The following is an 11461-nucleotide window of genomic DNA, read 5'->3' as shown; positions in this document are numbered from 1 at the left end:
CTTAACCTGCCTCAGGGCCTTTGCATCAGCTGACCCTTCTGCCTAGAGTGTTTTTCCATCTAATAATCCCGTGTCAGATTTCTTAATGTCTTATAGGTCACCTAAGCAAGCTTCCTGATGGGGCCAGCCACAGCACCTTATTTTGGTTCTTAGCATGGATCTTGCTACCATCTGCTATTTGCCAATTTGCTAGCTTGTTGCCTATTTTTAACCCTGAAGAAGAAAGTCTGGACCTCACACATGTTGCTTGGTGTAGTGCTTGTGCCCCAGCACAGCCTACAGCTGTGAAATGAATGGCGATGGAGAGTTTGCTGAATGCAGGCTTGCTCAGTAACGCCTTGCCGGCTCAGGTCCGAACTCAGAAGTCTTGGAGTCTTGCCAGATTGTCTGTTGGCTGCAACTAGCTCTGCTGGGCTCGTGTTCAAATAGGGCAGATGGCTGCAGAGTAGCTAAAGGATTCTGTATGGCAGAGAGAGAGAGAGAGAGAGAGAGAGAGAGAGAGAGAGAGAAGGAAATGACCAGAAGGCATTATGAGACAGGATAGAGGGAGGTCTTTGAGCCCTAAAATAGGAATTCTCTTACCATTTTCCATTCTCCTTCCTTCCTTCCTTCATTCCTCTCTTCTCTCTTTCCAATGTTATTACTTTTGAGTCAGTATCTTTTTAAAAAATAATTTATTTATTTTTATTTTATGTACATTGGTGTTTTGCACGTGTGTCTGTGTGAGGGTGTCAGACCCTCTGTAACTGGAGTTCCAGACAGTTGTGAGCTGCCATGTGGGTGCTGGGAATTGAACCCAGGTCCTCTGGAAGAGCAGCCAGTGCTCTTAACCACTGAGCCATCAAACTCACCAAGCTGATTTTAAACTTACTATGTACCCTTAGTCTGTCCTGGAACTCACGATCCTCCTGCCTTAGACTCCCAAGTGTTGAGATTATATCCATATGCCACCATGCCTGGATCCATTGTTATTTCCCCTTAAAGAACTGGGATTGGGGAAGTAACTTAAGTTGAAAGCCTAAAAGGTATCCAGAGACAAGGCCTGCAGATGTTGGCAACTGCATGGCAGCAGGCACTTACCTGGCCAGCAAGGCTATATAGAAGAATGGAAGTGGCTGGGTATTCTGAGCTGGAAGAGTCTACTGGGTACAGAGGAAGTTAGCCTGCCTGATGTCTTCAAGTGTCAGATCAGCCCAGCTCTTGTAAGGGATTATTTCGCTCCTAGTTGCCTGTGCATCCAGGGAGGGAGTGCCCAAGTCGGAGCATGTGCCTGACCCCAGGGCTGCAAGTCAGGCCAAGGTTGTTTCACACCAAGGGAGAGGTGGGGGATAGGACTTTACCTATAAGTGTGTTGCCAGCCTGTCCTAGGAAACAGCTGTTTCCAGTGCTACTGCTAGTGAGGTGGCCATGGCCTGAGCTCCACCCTCTACTCCATCTTTGTATTGAAATTTCTTTTCTTATTTATTTTGTGTGTCTGTGTATGTATAGGTACATGTGCCTATGTGTAATTGTATGGGAACTAAAGGGGGCCATCAGATGTTCTGGTCTATCACTTTCTGCCTTATTCCTTTGGGATTGGATCTCTCACTGAACCTTAATCTAGAATGGTGGCCAGAAAGCTCCAGCAATTCTCCTGTCTCCATTCCCCACAGTGCTGGGAGCTGGGATTACAGGCACACCTTCAATTATACCCATTTTTAAAAATGTGGGTGCTGAAATTTGAACTCAGGTCCTCATGCTTTTCAGGAAGCATTCTTATTCACAGAGCCATTGCCTCAGCCCCTCTTTGTGTGTGTGTGTGTGTGTGTGTGTGTGTGTGTGTGTGTGTGTGTGTGTGTGTGTGAGAGAGAGAGAGAGAGAGAGAGAGAGAGAGAGAGAGAGAGAGAGAGAGAGATTGATTTCTAGGGCTTTGATGTGTAATCTTCTCTGTCCTGAAACTCACTATGTAGGCTAGACTGTCCTCTAACTCACAAAGATCCACCTGCCTCTCCCTCCAGAGTGCTGGGATTCAAAGGCATGCACCAACCATGCCTTACACCTGGCCTCAGACTTAATTTTGAGAATCCTGGAAATGTAATGGTCCACCTTGGTTATGCCATCAGCTTTTGTGACATGAAGTAAGACCTCTCAGGTACATCCTAACAGGTGACTCTTTATATGTAAGATGAGAAATGAGCACTGTCCCTGAGGCCCCCTTGGTTTGGAATCATCAGAGTCTGGGGGCCATTTTTGTAAAAGTGAACCTATGTACTCATGCTATCTAGTTAATAGCTTCTGGTGTGTGTGTGTGTGTGTGTGTGTGTGTGTGTGTGTGTGTGTGTGTGTGTGGTCAAGGTTGCTGAGAATCAAACTGAGGCCTTCTGGAAGAGCAGCTCATGTCCTTAAGCTCTAAGCTATCTCTGGGCTCTTACCACCAGTAGCTCTATTCTCATTTCAGCTCCCCAGCTCAGTTGTCTTAGGACTCTACCTTCTTCTTAAGAACCCACAAAATGAGGTTGGAACTTTCCAGCGGCCTCTGTGGTAGCCAAAGACCTGTCTGTGCTCTCATGCAGGATGTGGGCAGAGCAGGCAGCTGCTGCGACCACCTGCAACTCCATAGTAACCTACTCCAAACCTTAGGGACCTGAAAGGAAGACAATACTAACATAGCTCACTGGACATGCCCTTTGGGCAAGATGTAGTGAAAATGTCTCTCCCCTTCCTGTCAGCTAGGTGAGTGGGAGGGGTGGAATTATTTGAAAGTCTCCTCACTGACATGTCTGTTGGTTGCTGCTAGCTGTTGGGTGAATCTGTTGATCAGAACCTCAGTTGGCCTCTCTACATTATGGCTGCTGGATTTCAGTAGTGACTATGTCAAAAGGTAGATCCCTTGCTAACCTAGCTTTGGAAGTTGCGTCATTCCCATCATATTCTATTCATACGGAACCATTTACTGGGGGAGCCACATCCTTCTCTTAAGACAATAAATATAGCCGGGCAGTGGTGGCGCATGCCTTTGATCCCAGTACTTGGGAGCCAGAGGCAGGCAGATCTCTGTGAGTTCGAGGCCAGCCTGGTCTACAGAGCAAGATCCAGGAAAGGCGCAAAGCTACACAGAGAAACCATGTCTTGAAAAATGAAAAAAAAAAAAAAGACAAAAAATATAAAAAAATTTGGCAACCACCTTTCAAAGCCATCAACAGTACCTCACAGCTCCCTTTACTTTCATGCAGGACTTGGGGGAGGCTTTTTCTTCACAATGCCTGGTCCCCTGTTCACATGGTTACTCTTGTACCACCTGTCATTCTATGGTGCCTTTGTGGAAACCAGAGCAGAGGAAATTCAGACTTGCATGGACCAAGGCCAAGTTCGAGTCAGTAGCACTCTGCAGGGGACAAGAGTTTGGTGTGTCTTCATATGGGAAAAAGCCAGATTGCCATTATGACAGCATTTGGTGCAAGTGACACATAGACCCCAAACAAAGTAGAAATGACCTCTTTTTCACGAAGCCATCTAAGGTGAGTGGTCCATGGCTGGCATGGGAATTGTGCTCTGTGAAGTCTGTAGGGTTTAGGCTCTTTGCATCCCAGGACTCTGACACCTTAGATCACCAAGTGGCCTGGAGACCAGCATGCCCATGTTGTGACTAGTGGAAAGGAGGAAACACAAGTGTTTTGGAAGGAAGGCTCTCAGAACTCTCATGTGATAACTTCAGATTATATTTCACTGGCCAGAACTTCTCCACACTAGTACTCCTAGCTGAGGGAGACTGGGAGATGTAGTCTTTATGCTTGGTGACATCATGCCAAGTGAAAATTGCAGAAGCTCTTAGCATGGGGGAAGGGGCAGAAAAGAGACCATGGGTCAGGGAACAGATTCTGTCAAACTTATTAATTAAAAACTCTTATTCACAGGGCAGATTTACTCACTGATTTCCTGCCCCTGGGTAGAGAAAAACTCATGGTCTAAAATAGCAAAATATCTTACCATCTTTGTAGTTCTTTCCTCAGTTTTCTTAGGCATTTTCTCAAGTCGGACAATTTGTGGGGGGAACATATTGAAGGAGTTACAAATTATATGATAAAAACAAATAATCGTTTGTGTCAGACCATGATAGCATGCTTTATTTGGCTTTAGAATGGGAGCTGATGGCAGGTAGCTATATGTGTACACTACAAAAATATCCAAAGAGGGGTCTGTGCCTGGCAAGACTGTTTTTTAAATTGCCATAAAAGGCTGCTGTTTACTTTGGTAGAAGCGTGTGGAAACTTGCGTCAACTGGACTGGGTGTTTCTATTTATTCCAGTGATATTTTGGATCCTCTAATAGCCTAGCGCTCTGGGCAGGTGTCCAGTTGGCCTGCCCAGCCCATTCTGTGTATGAAGGCATTTAGAGGAACTTCACAACTTAGAAAAGACGTGCTATCTCCCCCAAACATACGACTTTGTCTTCTGTGGGTGAAGTGGGCCCCCATGTACTATGACTGCCTTGTTATGTATGTAAGTGGTAAGATTTGTTTGTTAGGGATACTGTAACCAATTGTCATGCATGGGGTGGCTTAAATAATACAGATGTATTTTCTCACATTACTAGAGGTTGAAAGCTTAAAGCAGGACCCTGTCCCTTCTGAAGATGCTAGAGGGACATAGGCTCTAGGCAGTTTTCCTAGCTTCGGCTATGTCCTTCACTTATGGCTGAATGATTCCAACCCTATGTGCATTTCTGCCTCTAAATATCCCCTTTTTATAAGGATTACAGTGGCATAAGATTAGAGGCCTGTCCTATACTATAATTTTATTTTAATTAATTGAATCCAAGTTCCAATTAAAGTCATAGAGTGAGGTACTAGGAGTGAAGAGGTTAACATACAGCTCAACTTGTATCGGAGACATCCATGTACAGAGTGATCATGTATGATTACATATATAAGTGTGTGTGAATGAGACTGTGTATGTCCATGATGTGGGTGTATATGCATGAGATGCTGCATATATGCCTAAGTATGTATGTGTGAGAGTGTATGTGAATGAGTATGTGTGTGAATGAGCATAAATGTGAGTATGTGAGCATGTGGATGTATGTACGTATGAGTAAATATGTAATCAAGTGGGAGTGACTAAGTGTGTGTGTGTGTGTGTGTGTGTGTGTGTGTGTGTGTGTGTGTGTGTTAGTTGAATGTTTGATGAGAAAGAGGCTTGCACACAGGCAATTGGAGCCTTGGTAGTGTTTGAGATTGCCTATTCCCATGCACCAGGTAGAGCATAACCACTACTGGAATGGGCACCTGGAGGCAGTGTGGGGTTCAGCTGCCTGTGGTGCTTGCAGAGGTATTTGATGCTTGATTTTTACAACTAAAGGCTCACTGCAGGCAGTGTAGACCGTAAGATTATTTTCCCCTGCAGCCAAGAAGTCCAATGCAGGACCATTCCTGGGTAATGAATTCAGTACTCACTGCTGTCATTGATGCCCTAGGTCCTTCTTTTCTGCTCTGTTGTCCTCAGCTTATCTATGCTGGCCCTCTGTCTTGTCTCTTGTTCCCAATATGGCTTCGTCAGCTCCTGGAGTAATATGCCAAAACAAGACCAAAGGCTTGTTGACAGAATGCTTAGTTCTTGGTCCTTTGCAAAGAGCCCTGACCGACTTCATCCCACGCCTCATTGGTCATAGTCATGTCACTGGGACAGTAAACTGGACTGTCATGTCTGGCTTTGACTCATGTGATGTCACTCTATGGCTCTGGGAAGGGCCAGCCCCCTTGATACAAATATTTGAATAGAAGCTAGTTCAGGTTGGCTATTGAGGGGTGGTGGAGGTCAGTGCGGAAGGTAATGCACTAGGTCTGCCACACAGGCTTTGAGCAGAGGGACAGGAATCAAGGTGGGGGTGGGGTGGGGTGGGGAGGGTGGTGGAGATGGGGAAGGGAAAGGGGATGTTCTGTCCAGCCGTCAGTCGATTCCTTCGTAGAATAACAGTCCTCATCAGGCACTGGGTCTGACTTTAAGCTGACAAATGATTTTCCCTCACAATAAAAGTACAAACAGAATCCTAATTAATGAATTTGCCAATAGCTGTTGCCTAGCTGATGGGCCTCAGCCCAGCTTCAGTTGCCAGACAGGATGAGTGAGTATGTATGTGTGGAGGTGGCCGTAAATCACCCGGGGCCCAGGACCAAGGCAGTCTGCTGGGGATCTTCCTAGGCAGCCCTTCTGACTGGAGCTCTGGCTGGCCATGACAGCCATGGAAACCACAGTAGCTTGACAATCGTGGTCCCCATGGGACACTCAGTGACTGGGAAAATCCTGCGATAGTGGAGACTGGTTCAGCTCACTGTGGCCGCTTCTTGGTGCTGAAAGAGAAGTCAGAATTTCCCTATGAGATCACTGCCTGGCTTTCTATTGTCTCCGAGTAGGTATTTTGCCTTTTTCTTTTACTATCTCTGCCTAAGGCAAGTTCAGAGCCTCTTCAGTGAGCTACCTGGCTTTGAGGAAATGCCTGAAATGCTTCTCTTGTTTGGGAGTGTTTGACAATCATTCGACAGCTACAAGTCTGACTACGGACTGGGTACAGGCAGTAGAGGGGAGATGAGTATAGGGGCGGCAAGGACAGATGAAGCCATCCATATGGGTATTGGAGAAAGCAGGGAGCAGGGACGAAGACCTCTTTGGGAGGTTGTTGTTTAGGAAGCCAACAGAAGGAGGAGGAGGCCTGGGGTGACTAACAGTTGGGACATGAAATAGCAGAAATAGCAGGGGTTTGGTTTCTTTATTTTATTTTATTTTTTGAGATGGGGGTCTCATGTAGTCTAGGCTGGCTTTAAACTTTTTAAGTAGCAGAACTCCTAATCCTCCTGCCCACACCTTCCAAGTGCCAGAAATGGCAGTTTTGACAAGACTGTAGGAAAATAGATATCATATACCAAAGTGGACAAGAGGCACAGACAGGCATGCTAAAGGATTGGCTGAAGCTCATGGCAGTGAGTGTAGATGTGCTATTCAGTTATTTTAAAGATCTATTTATTTTGTGTGTGTGTGTGTATGTGTGTGTTTGAATGAATGTATGTCATGTGTGTGAGGGTGCTTGCAGATGCTAAAAGAGAGAACTGGATTTTCTACAGCTGGGGTTACAGGTGGCTATGAGCCAACATGGATGCTAGGAGTAGAACTCAGGTCCTCTGGAAGAGCTGGAAGTACTCTTAACTGCTGAGCCATTTTTTTCAGGCATTGTGATGGTTAATTTTCATTGTCAACTTGACACAATGCAAAATCACCTCAGAAAGGAGCCTCAGTGAGGAATTGCCTAGATGAGGTTAGCCTGTGGGTATGTCTGTGGGGATTTGTCTTGATTGAATTAGTTGATTTGGGAAGAACTAGCTTACTGTGGGCAGCATCATTCCCTGGCCTTGGGCTCCTGGACTGCTTAAGAGTGGCAAACAAGGCTGAGCACAAGCATACAAAGTCATTTCTCTGCCCTTGACTGTTCTGTGTTGTAACTAGCTGTTTTAACTTCCTGCTGCCTCATCTTCCCTGCTAGAATGAACTGTAGAACCTGGAATTGTGAGCTAAAATAAACCCTTTCTCTACTAAGTTTCTTTTGTCAGGATGTTTTATCACAACAATACAATTAAAACTAATACAGTGGACCACCTGCATTATGAACAATCTCCATGGGCAATTCTGGACAATGGGCCATTACAACTTGACTCAGAAATGTTCCCCATAGGCTCATGCTTGGGATGCCTCCAGATGGTTGTACTACTTTGGGAAGCTCTGGAAATTCTGGGAGGTGGGACCTAGTTGGAGGAAGTAGGTCAAGGGGAACATATTATCCCTGACCACTTCTGGTCTCACCCTGCTTCCTGGATCTCACCACAATATAAATAGCTGTCCTCTGCCACACAGTCCCACTGTCGTGACATTCTGCTCCAGCACATGTGGTCAAGTAACTGGATGGAATTCTCTGAAGCTTAAGCCAGAATAAAACTCTTCTTCATTAAGTTACTTCTGTTAGCCTCAGTCATAATCACCAAATGATAAGACAAGACCCAATAAGTCACACATACTCAAGGACAGCCAAGCGTCTCCCTTTCTACAGACTTCTCAACCCCAGTTCCTTTCATTGGCCTGCACAGGCCTGTTTTCCAACTCTTATTAATGGTTAATAATTGATTTAGCTTTAACGGAGAGCTTTCCAATTTTTTTGGTCCACATTTTCCCAGCAGTTCCTACAATTCTTCAAAACTGACTCTTTGCCTTCACGTGGCATCAATAAATTTCTCCTGTGCCTGCCCTTGATATGGCCAGGAAAGCCTGGTGTTCTGTTTGCAATATGTGACCCTTCAATATTGCTCTTGTCATCTCAGGTATGAGATCAACTGTTGAGGCTGACACTCAGCAGGCCAACCTTTAGGTGAAGCTTCTAGAGTTACTTCCCTGGGGTGACACTCTTCTCACCCTCAGGAGCAGGTGCTGTTAAATCGATTTCTCAACTCAGTGGCATCAGTGCTGTTTAAATACTTTATTTCTTTCAAAATTTCCAAGTTCCAGTCACTTGCTCCTGACACTGATAATAGTAGACTTTCTGCCACCTTTTCTAACTTTGTCTTTGATGACAAGATATTCATATGGCCACCATCACTGTCACTATCGTTTCCTGTGACAGTGGGCTCTTGGGGCTGGAAGCTTTTTTTCCTCCCTGAGACAGGATGTCTTAGTTATTTTTCCATTGCTGTGATAAGATACCATGACCAAGGCAACGTATAGGAAAACAACAACAGTTTCAGAGGTTTAGCTTCCATGGTATAGGCAGGCAAGGCACTGGAGCAGTATCTAAGAACTTACATTTGGAACTACAAGCATGAGGCAGAGAGAGATAACAGGTAATATTGTGAGCTTTTGAAACCTCAAAGCCAGCCACCAGTGACACACCTACCCCAACAAGTCCACACCTCCTAATCCTTCCTAAACAGTTCCAACAACTGGGGATCAAGCATTCAAATACATGAGCCTATGGGGGCCATTGTCACTCAAACCACCACACAGATTCTCATTTGTAGCCCTAGCTGGCCTGAAGTTGGCTATGTAGACTGGGCTAGTCTCAAAATCACAAAGATACACTTGCGTTTGCTTCATGAGTGCTAGGATTTAAAGATATGTGCCATTATGGCCTAGCTCCTGGAAGCTTCGGACCCCCATCAATGGTCTTATGTCATATTGGCTAGTCCTTTGGGCGAAGCAGGGCTCAGTGACTTGTCACACTTCCTCTGCTGCTCTGTGTCTTCATCTTTATTTTAGTTTTCGGTTTTGTGGTGCTGGGGATGGAACCCAGAGCCTCATGCATGCTAAGGCCACATCCTACTGCTGGACTCATCCCAGCCTGTCTCTTCATCTTTAAAATGGTTCTTGTGAAGATGGACCACAATAGTACTTGTAATACCTAACTGCTGGCATACCCTTATTGGCTCCCCATGCAACCTGCATCTCCTTGAGGGAAGGATTTTTTCAGTCACCAGAGCCTGTGTCCACAGCAATGCAGAAGTGGCAGGAGGAAGGGGTTTCAAGGAAGAGCCCCAAAACCAGGACTAATGGGAGTCAGTGTGTTAGTACTGCAGCCTGGTGCTGAGCTGGGTGAGCTGTGCCAGACTTGTTTCTTTTGGGTTCTCAAACCCTCCCAGGGGCACAATTTCCACTTGTCCCCAGTGTGGACTTGGCCAGCAAAATGTCCTCCATTGGCTCCCTTCTCTTCCTTGTCTCACCTCCCTGGTCCCCTGGCAGTGTTTCTAGAATGACCTCCTCATGATCCATTTGCATATAAATCCTTATCTCTAGTCTGTTTCTGTAGAAAGCCAAGCCAGGGCACCAAATTTGGAGCTGTCTCCAAATTGCCGTCTGGGTGCCCCATGCTCTCATTCAACTTGACAAATACAAAAATTTTGCTTCTTGCCTTCTCCTGCAAACCAGCCATTCTTCCGTCTTCCCCACAATTTAGCACACTGTTCCCCTAGTCACTGAAGGCAGAAAAGCAGAAAGCAGAAATTATCCCCTCATGTTCCTCACAACTGCCAGCACTTATTTACCTGGCTCTATTTGCAAGAGGGCAATGCTATGCTGTCCCTAGCCATGATGGCTTTCTCTCACCAGCCCATGCCATCCTTACCTCGCACCAACCCTACCAACCCCTGTGCCTCTGGCATCTTTATTGTTTTATCACTGCTTGCCTGAACCCATCTATGGCTCCCAAGCAGGTGCTGGGAAATGCACAACTCCACAGTCGGACAAGAAAGCCCCTGCACTTCCCTGGCACCTGCATGACACCCTCGTATAGGCCAGCAGCTTCATCCTTCTCAGCTCCCCAAGGCCCCTGGAGCTGCCCCTGCCTGTGACCCTGCTTGTGTTAAATTCCACTCACACCTTACGGTTCAGATTAAATGCTGTTATTCATTGCAGCCCTGTCCCCAGTGGGAAAGAAGCCCTCCTCTGTCTGATTGGAAAGAAGCCTCTTTACCTATTCACTAGGGCACTGTGTGCCAGGTACCATTACCACAGGGTGTATGTGGGTAAACAGGATAGGCCTGCCCCTGCCCTTGAGGAGCTCAGAGTACCAATTCCCATGAGTCTTGACTTATAATGGGGTTAATTCCTGGCAGACAAAGTCACTGCACCGTACAAATATTCTAAGTAAAAAGTGGGCTAGGGATATAGCTTTGTTGAGGGTGACTGCCTAGCACACACGGAAACCTGGGTCTGACGTCCAGCACTGCCTGTACCAGGTGACATGGCATACACCTGGAATCCCAGTGCTGGAGAGGTGGAGGCAGGAGGATCAGAAGTTCAAGCCCGACTGCAAGCTAAATTTTGGGTTCTAGGTCAGTCTGGTATATTTGTGACCTTGTCTCAGAAAAATAAAAATGTACTTAACATACTCAGCCTACTGAACATCCTCACTCAGCCTGGCCCACCTTAACCTGCTCAGAATACTGACATTACCCTACAGTTAGGCAAGATCGTCTTACACAAAGCTTGCTTCATGGTGAACTGTTGACTGGCTCTTGTAATTTATCTGATATAACACACTATAAGAGTGTCTGTGCTTCTCCCCACCCCTCTCCCTCTCCCCTGACTGCATGGCTGACTGTGAACTGTGGGTCCTGAGAGTGTGTCCTGCTGAGTGTCCTGAGAGAGTGTCATACTGCAATTGCTAGTCTGGGCAAAGATCCAAGTTCAAATTTTGGAATGTGGTTTCTACAGTATCACTGTAATTCCCTAAAGTCCAGAGGTGAGTATTAGAAGCTGAGGATACCTGGACCATTAGAGGGGATGCAGAAACACAAGCATCACAGAGCTGGAAAATTAGACATATTAGGCATAGGTGTGGCAGCTAAACTTAGTTGTCAACTCTACACATCTGGAAAAAGGAGTCTCTGTTGAGGCATTGCCTCCATCAGATTAGCCTGTGGGTATGTCTGTTGGGCATTTTCTTGATTGCT

This window comes from Onychomys torridus, chromosome X (genome assembly GCF_903995425.1).
Source record: "Onychomys torridus chromosome X, mOncTor1.1, whole genome shotgun sequence".
Taxonomy (NCBI): domain Eukaryota; kingdom Metazoa; phylum Chordata; class Mammalia; order Rodentia; family Cricetidae; genus Onychomys; species Onychomys torridus.
This window is presented reverse-complemented; position numbering follows the sequence as displayed.